The sequence below is a fragment of the Pteropus vampyrus genome, unplaced genomic scaffold (assembly GCF_000151845.1).
Source record: "Pteropus vampyrus isolate Shadow unplaced genomic scaffold, Pvam_2.0 Scaffold64, whole genome shotgun sequence".
Classification (NCBI taxonomy): Eukaryota; Metazoa; Chordata; class Mammalia; order Chiroptera; family Pteropodidae; genus Pteropus; species Pteropus vampyrus.
The window spans coordinates 6,090,465-6,106,392 of record NW_011888845.1 but is presented as its reverse complement, the minus strand read 5'-3'; positions in this window follow the sequence as shown (position 1 = coordinate 6,106,392).

Genomic DNA, 15,928 nt, shown 5'->3' with positions numbered 1-15,928 from the left:
TATATATATAATGTGTGTGTGTGTAAAGAAAGGCACAATGCAGAGATAGTTTTCCCCATTTTCTTAGCTCCCCCTTGGGACTATGGCTAATTTCATGGCTACATGGCTAGGAGCTAGGCTGGAAAGCCAAAGAACACAGTACTTTGATGATAAAAATCTTGATTAAAAAAGAAAGACTTGTAATAAGAGTAAAGACCAAGGAAGGACTTTCCCTTAACCCATTTAAAACTAGAGAATAACTAAAACTACCTAAAGCTGCTACCCAGTCCTAATACAGTTCAACATCCAAGTGATAAGCCTCTTATTCTAGCTTCCCGAAAAAGGAAAGGCCCCTTTTTGAAAAATATAATATTTACTTAAATGTTCATGTTTCTTCTATATACATGACCAGCAAATAATTTAAAAATTAGAAAATATGGCCTATAATGAAGGGAAATAGTTAATAAAAAATAGATACATGTATGATCCAGATGTTAGAATTTCCAGAAAATGCCTTTAAAATATCTATTGCAAATATGTTTTCAAATGGAAATAATTGTTTTCAGCTAAAAAAAAGTTACGTTTTAATAATAAGCTATTAGCAGAAAACAAACTACCATAGAAATATGTTTTCAGAAGGTAATATATCATATTCAATAAATTTTCATGGAATAGGGTTGGAAAACCACTAATGGTGAGAATTAAGAAAGAGAAAAAAACATAATTTGAGTTATTCTGAGTAGCCTTCAGAAATTTTAGAAAAAAAAAACAACTGACTTTCTGGCACTTAGTGGTTTGAAACCATGCTAAACAACTTGATACTTCTTTCTCCTTCCTGACGCATTCCGCCAGGAAGATCTGGAAATAGACATTCCCAACAATTGTCATTCCATTAATAACAGTAAATTCTATTAGTTTTTCTTTTAATTCCCAGGTTTGTTTTTTCTTTTTCTAATGTTTGGCTATATATAACAGGTAAATATTTTTCCATTCCAAACTCATAAATAGGTTGAAAACTAAATACATTTAGTTGAAAAAAAAAAAAGAAAGAAAATTTTCTCCTTCCTAAAAAATTGATGGACTATATTGTAATATAATATTAAAATGTTTTGCTTACAAAAATAAAACATTTATGAACAGCAAATTTGTGCAAAGCAGTTTCACAAGTTATGTCTGCGATGAACGGCAGAGTTTAATATAAATTATAATTTACTTTCTTTGTGCTCTTAAGTGGTTAATATGGAGCCAATAATTTAGACTGTTAATTATGTTTGTGTGTTTTTCCTCAAGTTTTTATTGCCTATTTGTCATTTAGAATTTGGTTCTTAGTCTACTGTCTTGTTAATAAAAGAGTTTGAATTACAATGAAAACTTGCTAGCAAAGGAATTCAGTGGGATGTTAATGACATCAAATCTTATGTGTCCAGAGTTTTCTTCATCCATAAAACACATGAGATCTATAATTTCAGCACTGATGCATGAGTATAAAAGTTCTAAGATTAGAAAGCCTGCAGCTACTATTGAGTTCATTATAGAAAGCTGACAGTGTTTCTTCCAGTGTATAAAAGAAATATAATAATTGACCTCTCCAGGAGAAAGTTTGCGTCTACTCTAAATGTTATAAGTGTGACATTTAGTTTCAGATTTTTTTTAAAAACCTGTCTTCTTACTGGTCCTCTACAGCAACATAGTTCTTGAAATTTATCTGGTGTTTTAGCCAATCTTTTAAAAAACCAATCACTTTAGCAAAATGTCTCTCTCTTTTTAATTTCCTTATCACATAATAAATATGAACTACCCTTTCAAGGGCTATTCAAGCTGATGGAAAAATTTCAAAGACTTTTATTTATTTACTTTTTTGTGAAAGGTGTAACTGTGATGCTCACTGGCTTTCGCATAAAATGCTGAGAAGAACAGAATTGAAGCCTCTAAGAAATGCTGACTTTTACTTTTATAGGGTTATTTTATAGGGATATTTTAAGAAAAATGATCTTATGAGTTTTAAATGAATGTTTTTCACTTTTTCTTTGGAAGTAATGGCCTCAGATTCAAGAATTGAATGCCTAATAAGAAAACCCTAGTCTGATAAATATACTCTTCTCCAAGGAAATTAGACTGTTTTAACTACACATATATTTTAACTTCATTATACACTCTCTGGATTGTAAATATAATTAATGAAAGTATTTATTAATTCCTTATCACCAAGGAAAATAAATAAGAATGTCCATACACAAGCAAACTACTTATACTCCCTCTCCCAAATCATTAAAAGTAATAATGTATTGTCCCATTAGAAAACATCTAAGTAGATGTTATGTTTTTCTTTCTTATATTTTCAAAATTTTCTCAAAATCAAAATCAAAAATATATGAACAATATTTTGGTGGTAATATAGATTTGTTTTTATCAACACAATAAAATATAATTTTAGGGAAAAATCTCACATTCAGGATCTATGCAAGAATGATATGTTCACACATTCAGATCCCTGTGCTGCCCGTGGAGTACACTGTTTTGCTGTGCATCATGAAACTGGCTTTCTTGTGAAATCAGTTTTGCTACTTTATAGCCACGATTTAAAATTAGATTAGGCCAAGCTCAAAGCAAAAAAAAAAAAATTAATCAAAACTATCATGGGAGTAAAGTGTGAATAAGCTTCTGTTTTTCAGTGCACCCTTCCATTTCAAATGAATATGTTGCAAGTCTATAGATGGCATGTGTACTCTCATAACCAAATGCTAGGTTCACATTCACTTGGAGGAGGCACAAAACTGAAGGCAACTTTTAATATTTGCATATAGTATACAAGCAAGACATTATAGAACTGTCTTCTCCCATTGAAATAGAAAGCACTATGAAAATGCTGTCAATTTGACCTAATAAAATGAGTATTCTTTGGCAGATACTAATCAATGCATACCATTCATGAGAAGATTGAGTTGAGGAGAGAGAAATCCTTGGTGTACTGAGAAAAACATAAAAGTGGGCAATGAGACACTTAGAGTGTCATCACAAATCTGCCACCAACTCAGTATTTAACCTAAGTATCTGTTTCTCCATCATCAAAAGGAAAAATCTAATAAATGAGAAAGTTGATGACCTGTCATCCAAGCTACTCAGCAGAACGCCTCAAATTGATAGGCTCATAACAATCACTCCCATTGTTCCTTTAGTAGGTGCTATACTAATAATTATATATATATAAATAATTATACACTCTTTTCCTGAACCAAGGAATGGAATCACTACCACTGTGCTGGAAGTCTCAGTCAATAAGAGGACTCAGAATCCTTCCCACTGATATTTCACATAAGTCAGATAACTGCCACCAGATGGCGTCAAAAATATAGCAAAGGTTGGACTTAACTTGTTTTAAGGTCCAACTGAGAACCCAAGGTCTTCCAAAATTCAAGGTCACCTACCTGGGCATCTTGCCATTCATTTCATGAATCTATTTTTGGAGCCAGCTTGTTCTGTTTGATGGGGATTTTGTAGCTGGAAAAAATATATATGAGAATTGATTAAATATGTTACAATTGAATGGCTTCTTCAAGTGTGTGTCATGAATCCTATGAGATGTACATTTTTTTTAAAATGTAAAGGTTACATACTATGTTCACTTGCTTGAAGATTCACATTGCCAAATAATCTAGCAAAAGCAAGGTGAATTCTTACAGAAAAAAAAACTATTTAATTGTGTTTAAACCATATATTTTCAAGTTACACTTACTATTATTTTCATACTGATGTCAGAAAATATCTAGAAGAATGCTAAAATAGCTATCAAAAAAATATAAGGGTTCAGAAATAGGAAAATCTGTGTAGCCTTAGAAAGTAAAAATAAATAAATATATATTCAAGGTCTAACATCTCATAGCTTTGATATCGTTTCAAATACTCTTTGGAACAAGAGGCATTTTGTCATATTCATTGAAATAACTAATTCAAGAACACATTAAAAAAACAGCAATTTCACTATTCTGTGGTGAGACAAAAAAATTTCTTGTCACATATTACATAGCAAAAACATAATAACTTCCCCCATTATGTATTTCTGTTTTTCATTCTCTCCCCACCCAGCAATTTAATTTCTTCTCTTTCTCCTCCTACACACGACTCCCAAGAAACACCCTGTGAGGAGAAAGAAGGATGGCTGTAGTCAGGGTCCCTACTGATACCCTTAGCAGCTAACTTCCAAGCGGAAATGACTCAGCACTTCTCCCCTTACATCACCATGTGCACAGTACACATGCGCAGGCTTCCATTTTCTGGCAGGGTGCCGCTGTTGTTTAAACTGTGTATATAAAGACAACACCGCCCTGCAAGGCTGGCCATGCCCTTGCTGGAATAAAGAGCTATGTCGCGGTTGCCTATAGCTCCCCACATTTTCTTCCAACTGCATGAGCCTTACCTCAGTACCTCAAACCTGCAGCACACACCCACAATTGTGTCGAACAGCTCAACTCCTCTCTCAGCTTGCTTACCCCATTCTGCCAAATAATAGTTTACTAGTTACCTAGAAAATGAACAGTGATCCATCTATTTTTCCTCAAGGAAGCCCCTTCAAGCTTCCACTCCTACAAGCAGCTTATCAAAGCATTTGCTTAAAACGTCTCTTTACTGAGCTTCAAGATGGTGGAGCAGATAAACTCTGTGCTTGCCTCCTCTTATTACCACATCAAAATTACAATTAACCTACAGAACAACCATCAGTGAGAATCCCTGGAAGTCTAGCTGAACAGAAGTCCTATAACTAAGGACATACAGAAGAAGCCACCCAGAGACATGGAATGGGCTGGTCCCACACCCACATGTGATGGTTAAAAATTTGGAGGAATACCTCAGCTGCAGAGGTCCTGCCTCAGGAGCACAGGGTCCCAAGCCCTACATCAGGCTTTCTGCTGGAAAGAAAAGTTCCCAAATCTTCTAGCTCTGAAAACCAGCAGAGATTATAGCTGAGACAGGGGGCTGCTGAAGTTCCAAGCATTTTGCTTAAAGGGCACAAACTTACTAGCTGACAGACTCACCCACTCAGCTCCAGAGCTGCGGCAGTGGTTCAAAAGGTGTCAGGGACATACAAGGAGAAACTGAATTATATGGCTTCAAGGTGAGGACTGGAGAGGCAACTTTCTTCTAGACAGAAGTGATGGCAGAAGCCACTGCTCCTTTGCTGAGCCCTCACCCAACTCAACATGTAGACCTAGGCAGCAGCCATATCTGAGTCTCCATCATCCCAACTAACATTGGTCGCTCTGCTCTAGTGATTCCCTGGAACCACTCCCCTCCCAACTTATGGGCCACCCAAGCCACTTCTAGTGGCTTTTCCATACAAATGGCTTATCTTGGCTCATGCTGCAAACTTTCTTAAAATCTCTCTAATATTCACAATCCCCAAACAAGCAGCACCTGGCCTTGGCATGCTCCGTACACTTTGCTAAGCAGCCCCAAGCCCAGCACTAGTGGAAGCTGGCCTTGATTCACAGCTTAGCCTCTCCCAGGAACATCCAAGCCCAACACAGGTGGCAGTCATCTGCAGATCACTTTGTAGCTCATATCAAGTAGCCCCGGCAGGACACAGGTAGCAGCTGACCTTGGCCTCCCAAGAGGCCCCAGAACCAACACACCTGGTGGTTAGCTGCAGACCACACCATAGCACCACTTAACCATCTCCACAAACAACACATTCAAAAGGCAAACTGCAAAGATACCAGAGCTCTGCTAAAGCAAATCCTTCTCCATAGGTTCAGCCCCTGCACAACAGCTCCTCTACTATAGTCACAGCCAGTCCTCACAACCAATCAGCCTGAGGGTCTATCCTTCCAGCTGATGTGCTTAACTACAACAAAAGGACACACACACACCTAGAGCACCTGGCTCACATGACCTAGGAAGGCTGTGCCTTTAGGCCCCACAGAACACCTATTACATAAGGTCTCTCTTCTAAGACCAGGACACATAGCAGCTATACCTAGAACCAGGACACATAGCAGCTATACCTACATAGAAACAAAAACCAGGAGGCAGTGAAAATGGGGAAGACAAAGAAATATGTCCCAAATGAAAGGACAGAACAAAGCTCAAGAAAAAGAACTGAACAAAATAGAGATAAGCAGTCTACCAGATGCAGAATTTAAAACACTGGTTATAAGGATGCTCAAAGATCTCAGTGAGAACTTCAACAAAGAGAAGGCATAAAAATGGAGATAGAAAACATAAAAAAGAAATTGTCAGAAATGAAGAATACAATAACTGAAATGAAAAATATGTTAGAAGGAATCAACAGCAGATTACATGAAGCAGAGGATCAAATCAGCAGTTTGGAGGAGAAGGTAGCTGAAAACACTGAATCAGATTAGCAACAAGAAAAAAAGAATCCAAAAAAAATATTAATAATAACGATAGTTTAAGGAGCCTCTGAGATAACAAGAAGCATACCAATATTCATCTCATAAGGTTACCAGAAAGAAAAGAGACAAAACAAAGAATTGAAAACCTATTTGAAGAAATAATGACAAAAATACTTCCCTAACCTGGCAAAGGAAATAGACATACAAGCCCAGGAAGTGCAAAGAATCCCAAACAAGATGAACCCAAAGAGACCCACACCAAGACACGTCATAATTAAAATGCCAAAGGTTAAATACAAAGGGAGAATCTTAAAAGCAGCAAGAGAAAAGCAGTTAGTTACCTACAAGGGAGTTCTTATAAGACTGTCAGCTGATTTCTCAACAGATACTTTGCAGGCCAGAGGGACTGGCATGAAATATTCTAAGTTATGAAAAGCAAGGACCTACAACCAAGACTACTCTACCCAGCAAGATTATCAATTAAAATTGAAGGTGAGAGAAAGAGTTTCCCAGACAGGAAAAAGGTAAAAGAATCCAACAAGCCAGGATTACAAGAAATGTTAAAGGGACTTCTTTAAGAAGAAGAAGGGGTGTGTGTATGGTGGGGGAACACGTCAATATGAATAATAAAATGGCAATAACTGTGTACCTATCAATAATCACTTTAAATGTAAGTGAGTTAAATGCTCCAATCAAAAGACATAGGGTGGCTGACTGGATAGGAAATCAAGACTCTTACATATGATCTGAAATGCTTACAGAAGCATCTCAGATCAAAAGACACACGGATACTGAAAGCAAAGGGATAATAAAATATATTTTATGAAGATACAAACAAACAAACAACAAAAACTGGGATAGAAATATTATACCAGACAAAATACACTTTAAAACAAAGGCGATAACAAGAGACAAAGAAAGACCCAGTAATCTCACCTCTGGTCATTTATGTGAAGAAACTCAAAACACTACTCTGAAAAGTTATGTGCACATATATATTCATTGCAGCATTATTTACAAGAGCCAAGATATGAAGGCAATTCGGTGTCCATTAACAAATGAATATTACTCAACCATAAAAGGAATAAATTCTTGCCATCTGCAACAACATTGATGGACCTAGATAGTATTGGGCTGCGTAGAGTGAGTCAGACAGAGAAAGACAAATGACATATGATTTTACTTACATGTAGATTCTAAAGAACAAAATCAAACAAACAAAACAGAAACAAACTCATAGATACAGAGAACATTTTGATGGTTTCCAGATGGTAAGGGAATTGGGAGAATGGAAGAAAAAGGAGAATGAATTGAGAAGTACAAATTTGTAGTCACAAGATAGTGATATGGATGTAGAGTATAGCATAAGGAATGTAGTCAATAATATTATAATAACTATGTATGGTGTCTGATGGGTGTTGGGTTTATCAGGGAGATCACGTTGTAAGTTATAAAAATATCTAACTACGATGTTGTTGTACACCTGAAACTAATATATTGTATGTCAATTGTAATTGAAAAATAAAAAAAAAATTTTTTAAAAGTCCCATAGCTGCAAAAATCTATTACTAAGAAATCAGGATTTCCTCCATATTGAAAAAAATTAGAGACTAATTCTTGGCTATTTTAAATTGAGGATAAAAGTCTGACTCCAAGCCATTTTTTATGGAGATGCTGGGAAGAGGATTGAAGGGAACAGGGAGACTGAAAACTATTTAATATATGTATATATTTAACAAACACTTATAGAATATGCTATATTTGGCATTGCTATTAAATTCTTTACAAATGTTAATTCATTTAAAACATAGGCTTATTTAGGAAATGAAGAAGTCAAACTGTCACTATTTGCAATAACACGATTCTCTATATCAAAAACTCTAACAACTCCACAAGAACACTACTAGAAACAATAAGCAAATACAATACAGTTTCTGGATACAAAATCAATGTTCAAAAATCTATAGCGTTCCTATACTCTAATAACAAAGTGTCAGTAAAGGAAGTTGAAAAAATGATTCCTTTTGCAATTGCAACAAAAAGAATAAAATACCTAGGAATAAATCTAACCAAACATGTGAAGGACCTATATAATGAAAACTACAATACCCTATTAAAAGAAACTGAAGACTATAAAAGGAAATGGAAAGATATTCCGTGTTCTTGGGTTAGAAGAATCAACATAGTTAAAATGACCATATTACCTAAAGCATTATACAGATCTTATGCAATCTCCATCAAAATCCCATCGGCTTTTTATAAAGAAATAGAACAAAAAAATCATCCGATTTGTATGGAAGCACAAAAGACCCTAAATTGCCAAAGCCATCCTGAGAAAAAAGAATGAGGCTGGAGGCATCACTCTGCCTGACTTCAAATTATGCTACAAAGTGACAGTAATCAAAATGGCATGGTTTTGGCAGCAAAACAGACACTTGGACCAGTGGAACAGAATTGAGAGTCCAGAAGTAAACCCATATTTATACGGGCAAATAATTTTCAACAAAAAAGCCAAAAAACATACAGTGGAGAAAGAAAAGCCTCTTCAATAAATGGTGCTGGGAAAACTGAAAAGCCACCTGCGAAAGAATGAAACTAGACTGTTGTCTATCATCACACATCAAAATTAACTCAAAATAGATTAAGGACCTAATATAAGACCTGAAACAATAAAATGTATAGAAGAAAACGTAGGAACCAAACTCAAGGACCTTGGTCTTAACGAGGTTTTTATGAATTTGACCTCAAAGGCAAGGGAAGTAGAAGCAAAACTAAATAAATGGGATGGCATCAAACTAAAAAGCTTCTGGTCAGCAAAAGAAACTGTCAACAAGGTAAAGAGACAACCATCTGAATGGGGAAAATATATTTGCAAGCTATGCCTCTAATAAGGGCCTAATATCCAAAATATACAAAAAACTCATATGGCTCAATAACAACAAAAAAACAAAAGATCCAATCAAAAAATGGGCAGAGGACCTGAACAGAAACTTCTCCCTAGAGAATATACAAATGACCAACAAATACATGAAAAGATGCTCAACATCGCTAGTTATTAGGGAAATGCAAATCAAAACCTCAAAGAGATACCATCTCACACCTGTTAGAATAGCTATATCATCAGGACAAGTAATAACAAATGCTAGAGAGCATGTAGAGAAATAGGAACCCTCATATACTGCTGGTGGGACTGCAAATTGGTACAGCCACTATGTAAAACAGTACGGAGGTTCCTCAAACTACTAAGAATCGATCTACCATATGATCTAGCAATCTCACTACTGGGTGTTTACTCCATAGACTTGAAAACCCATATCTGAAAAGATATTTGCACATCAATGTTCACAGCAGCATTATTCACTGTGGCCAAGACATGGAAGCAACCAAAGTGTCCTATAATAGATGACTGGCTAAAGAAGCAGCGGTACATATATACAATGGAATATTAGCCATAAGGAGAGATGAAATACTGCCATTTGTGACAACATGGATGGACCTTGAGATAATCATACTAAATGAAATAAGCCAGACAGAAAAAGTTGAAAATCACATGATATCACTTATATGTGGTATATAAACCTAAAAGCAACGAATGAACAGAACAAACAAACAGAGACTCATGGACATGGATAATGGACTGATGATTACCAGAGGGTACGGGGGAGGGAGGAAATAGATGGAGGAAAATAAATTTAAATCGTTTCTTCAATTAAAAAAAAAATTAAAAAAAATAGAAACCTGAAAATAAATTTAAAAAAATATATATATAAGCATAGGCTTACAAATCTCAACCATAATCCTAAAGGCAGTAACTAGGTCTCCTCATGCCTGCCTCTTTCCATCATACAAATTCTAAATTGGGAAATTTTTCAGAGTCCGCTGGGAAAGTCAGTCACAGCTACCTTCACTCATACTTCAGGCTGCATCTTTCTAAACTCTACTTCTTTGATCAACACTCCTGCATGGGTCTTTAGTCACCCATGATATTATTGACTATATTCCCTATGCTGTGCATACATCTCCATGGCTTATTTATTTTCTAACTAGAATTTTATACCTCTCATTCCTCTTCACTTTTTTCACCCAGCCCCTTACCTTCCTTCCCTCTGACAACCAAAGAAGATTTGGTACACACACACACACACACACACACACACAGGAATATTACTCAGCCATAAAAATGAATGAACAAACTGATAGTCTCCTATGACTCTTGCTAATGCCAAACTGGCCTCCTTTGAATCCCTCAAACACACAGAATAAACTTCTGCCTCAGGACCTTGGCACTGACTGTTGCCTCTGCCTAAAATACGCTTCCTTCAGGTAGCTGAATGCTCACTTTGTCCTTCTTCAAGTCTTTTCTCAAATGTCAGCTTCTTACTGAGGCTCGACCACTCCAACATCCGCCATCTCTCTTACTTGCTTCATTTTTCCATAGCACTTATACCTTTTAACCCATGATTTAGTCTATCACTTTCTAACAGAATGCAAGTTCTTTAATTTTTCTTCACTGAGACTTTCGAATTTATATTAATAAATTTAAAAACATTGTTTTTTATTGTTTCATTGCCATCCTCATTTACGTGGTAATTTTGTTTTTTATTAGAGGGGAAAAAAAAAAGTCCTCAAAGAAACTGTCACTTCAAAAATTAGGTTTACAAACTGCGTCTCTTCTTATCTTTCTTTCTTCTAAATAAAATAGTCAATCACCCACATGGAAGAAAATGTCTTCCATGTTTTCTACATAATCCAGAGCTGAAATTTTAGTTGCTTTTATCACTGCTACAAGTGTTTAATAGCATCAAATGTGTGATTATATTCTACATTTACAATATTGTGACAGTTTAAGTCATGTGAGATTTTAGTCTGTACTTTAAATTCTCTATGTTGAAAAGAAGAGAGGCTTGTTTTGGAACTTTTCAAAGACTGGAAAGTTGATTTCTGAATCAATGTGCTAGAGTCACCGAACAACACTACCCTCTTTGGAATCTGAAATGTGAAAGTAATAGTAATGAGAATGGATGATAAAATACACAATTTGCTCTATGATAGACCCACTGACTGTGTGCAGTTAAGACCAATCATGCAGATTGCAGAGGACAAAAATGCCCAAATTAGAACTATTTCAATCAAAATGATAAAATAGTTTTGCATATTCAAAAATCAATTTCTCTGAAGGACCATTAAGTTTAATGTAAATAGTACTTTGACATTAAAGAACAATATGTGTGAGCTTTGGTGAAGGTCTTTGAAGTAAGCTGTGTGCCAAAAGCATTATGACATAAATGAGAAAAATAATTAAATAATATAATGGATGATCATATAAATTATGTAAAGTAGTGCAATGCCATTATACAATGAATACATTTAAGTCATTCACTCACCAAACCAATTATGAGAGAAAGCAATTAAGGGACTAGCGTGGGAGGAAAGTATCTTTTCAGATAAGATTTGAAAAGCAAAATAACAAGTTGACAAGACGTGCTTAGAGCATCTCCGGTGTCAATATGGAAATCCTTCTGCATCTTCAGATGGACATATGAATGGCAGAGTCCTTATATAGTCAGAAAATAAATATAGGAACATTCACATCTCTGTAGGTTAAAGAAAACATTTTCCAGAATATCTAACCTAAAGAGTCCAGTAAACTTCAATGTAGTTTCGAATTCTTCGTTTTTCTTCCTTTTTCAGTTTTTCCTGATAAATTTGTCTTTCAATCTCCCTACTGTGTAGCATTTCTAATATCTCAATCTCTTGCATTTTAAGCTTCTTTTGTTTTCTTTCCCCTATTGTTTTGCTTTTCTCATTTTAAATCCTTTCTTCAAATTGTTAAAGGATAGCGTCAAATGCAAATTTGTAAAAGTCTCTACATTTTAATACTAGTTCTTAAGAATATTTATTTCTTTACAAAATTATATCAAATAATGTCAATTTCATGTCTGTTTATTTATTTTTTATTGGGTCTTTGCTATGATCACCCTAGATACAGATGAAATAGCTCTCCACATCATGGATTGATTTCTTTCACACTGCCTGCCTGTCAATGGTCAGTAGTCAGAAGAGCAGTATACCTTAAGAATCATACTGTTTAAAATCGCAAATTTTCAGATGAGTAAGCAGTATTAATATTATTAGTAAACAGCATATGAACTTTCCAGCTGACATGCCTTTCTTCTGACTACCTTTTAGAGAGCAGTTAATTCTTTAAAGAGAGAACCATAATGAGACAATGTATGTATAATGGAAATATGATCTGCTAAAGTTCAGATTTACAAAAAAGAAATAAATAACAATAATGGAAAATCAATATTTTTTGTTTCTAAATCCATGGTATGAAAACTTCCATGTTGCTTCTAAAGTGTTTTTACATGCTTAAAAAAGGGCCTTGGATCTTAGAAAATTTAACCAGATAAATTTGCACATTACTAATCTTAAAACTAGAAACCGTATTATTAACTGTGAAACTATGTAATTAGTTACCTTATGGGCCTTCAATTTTTTGCTAGATAAAATTAAAACTGCCACAGAAATTGAGGCCATTATGAACATGACAGGTCATTTGTTGAGAAAAAGGTTATGTAGAAATAGCATCTGATAATTTGTTGGAAATATTAGCATATAGATGGCTATGGAATGTGTGAAGTATTATTAGAAGAATTCTAATCAAAAAATTTTGCAATATATGTCAAATATGATTCTATTCCAAGTGTAGTTAGGTTCTTAGCCCTGGTGGCAAGCATAAGCTACGTGAAAGGTATTTAACCTAAAGACAAGTTGATGAGAAATTTAAAATTCTGTTATTTTTTTAAATCACAAAAATAGACATAACATCTACAGCAACAAAGAATTAAAAAATATTATCTTTCCACACAGAAAAAAATAAATAAACATGCTTTAAAGAACACTAGCAGCTTTTTAAACATTCTTGATTGATCTAGTGTTTTCTATCAATAAAAAGGCTGTACACTGTCGGTCTAGCCCACCGTGTCTATATATGTCCTGGTCAACCCAACTCTAAGCATCTTTCAACCTTTTAAATTAACACAGTACAGTGCAAAAGAAAGAGAAGAATAATATAAATGTGAATCCATATTCAAAGTACTGAACAACTCTGAAATTTATATATCCTGCTCTTTTTCTTTAAAACGTCCAGCTTCATCTATCTCTACTGGTACTTCTGGCAGAAACTTCATAAAAGTGGTTATACTAATCACCCTATTTAGATGGAAAAGAGCTAATTATCTGAGCAAAAGTTTTACAGGTCTGTGTTCGTTCACAAGCTGGAGGGTAAGGAGAGACTGAAGAAAGAGACAGACCACTCCAAATTGGTAGGTGATAGGATTAAGCAAGGGAATTTGCATAGGAGGCTAAGGTCCAGCTCACAGGTCAACCAGCCAGCACATCCTCTCGACCTCCTCCAACAGTCTGTGATAGATCTAACCTCAAGGATACAAATACAATGGTAACAAAGAAATAACATTTGCAGAACTACTGGTTAAGTTAAATCTATTCAGAGATTTTTCAATGATTGAATCAAGAAGTTTGATCAAATCTATTTGGAAATTGTTGAATGACTAAATCAAGAAATTTGCTCATAAGGTACTAAGAATTTTTAAAGTCTAACAATATAATATGAATTTTCAGTCATAGATTTCTTACAATGAAGAGAGGTAATGTAGCTTGTCTTATAGGTCCTCCTATAAATGACTTGAATTAACCTATTGACTCCTGAAAGCTTCAATTACTCAACATTCTAAGTAAAACGACATTTAGATTAAATGCTTGGAGCTAAAATGCATCTAATTTCATATTATAGCAGTTTCAAGTTATGCTTTATTGATCTCCATCTCTAAAATGTATATACAATTACAAAATGAATTTTAAAATTGTAAAACAATAAAAGGCACATATGACTGTTGCCTCCCCAAATTTGTTCTCCCTTTTTTCCATGACAAATACACTTCTGTTAGGCACATAGACAATCAGATGAAAACTACATTTCCCAGCTTCCCTTGGAGGTATGACTGGCTCTGTGTCTAAGTTCTTACCAATGGACTCTGCAAGGGAGAGAAATGTGCAATTCCCACATCACTTGCCTTTGAAGGAAGATTGCTTCCCCTCCTCTTCCTCTCTTTCTTCTTCCTTACAGTTACAACTTCGAAGCCCCATTTTGGAGATGGAAGAACAGCCCCATCTGGGTGAGGCCTTGGCTGACCTCAAGCATAGAGGCCACCTGTCAGCCCTTGATTGCTAACTGAAAGAAGATTAATGTTCTATCTGGCTTGACTCTTCCATGTTGGGGCCTCTTTATTATCACTTCTTAGCTCATACCCTAATTAGTCTAGGTCATCTATTTATATGAATGATTCTTTTTAATTATTGTAAAAGTTTAACTCAGGAGTATCAGAAAAATACATTGTTCTCTACTCCTAGTTGTAAATTCATTTGTGAGGCTACACATTTATATTCTACTGTTATTCGCCGTTATTGTACTGCTTTTTTAACAAGGATATTTCAGATTTCAAAATTATGAGACTTTCATTTCAGGGAGCAAACTAAATTGATTATGTTTAAAAGCAAAAGATTATTCCTGAATCTGTGGCAGAAAGAGTTTTATTTTCCCATTTCTAATCTTTAGTTAGATCTCAAAGTAGCATGATAAACAGATGAATAATCTTGCATGAATTATGCATAAGGAAAAAAAGAAGAAAGAAAAGCCGAGAAACAATTGCCCTTTCAGTTTAAGAAGTGTTAGTAAGTGTTGCTGAGCTGATGAAGCACTTTGGTGTAAAGCCCTTGAGCTTCACTTGGTGCCCTACATCAAATGCATCATCTCAAATTGAGAAAAACAAGGCATCTGGTGTCAAAGGTAAGGAACTCATGTATCTCCCCAGGGGACCACTGCTTTGCTCTGTGAGTGACAGCCCAATCTCCCCCATTCTCAATGCATGGTACCCTTTGTGGCTGTTAGAAGACCTTAAACTAATTCTAAAAAGCTAAATTTGAAAAATGGAGTATTATTTCTTTTAAAGTGAAAAGGCACAAATGTTTGTGCTTTTTAAAGAAACTATCATGAATATGCAAATAAAATGTGTTAAGAAATTTAGAATAAACTCTCATTTTTACACTAAATTCTTTGTGAAGGTTATGTTCATGTTCTTTCTGTAGTTACCATTATTTAAATTTCAGGGATAGTCCTAAAAGTTGCCCCCAACAACCTTAACTATTATATACTGAGACTGGAATTCAATTCAAATAAGTGGCTTTGGCCACTTGCATAACTTTGGGAAAATTACAAATTGTTTCTAATCTTCAGTATGGGGAGATGATGGTTGTTTTGATGTTGAAATTTGTAAAGTGGTTTAGTGTAAATCTTGGCATACACAATTCACTCAGTACATCAGTGCTATTATTTTATTTATACAAATGGAAACATTGTATTGTGTGCTATATCCTGAACCTTGTTCTTTTTCATCCCATGGGGATATTTCCAAATCAGTATATAGGTTTGCTCATACTTTTGTATGGAATCCTTGGTAATCTACCTGTATAGATTATTAATATTCACATAATTAGTATTGACATTCATGTAATTTCAT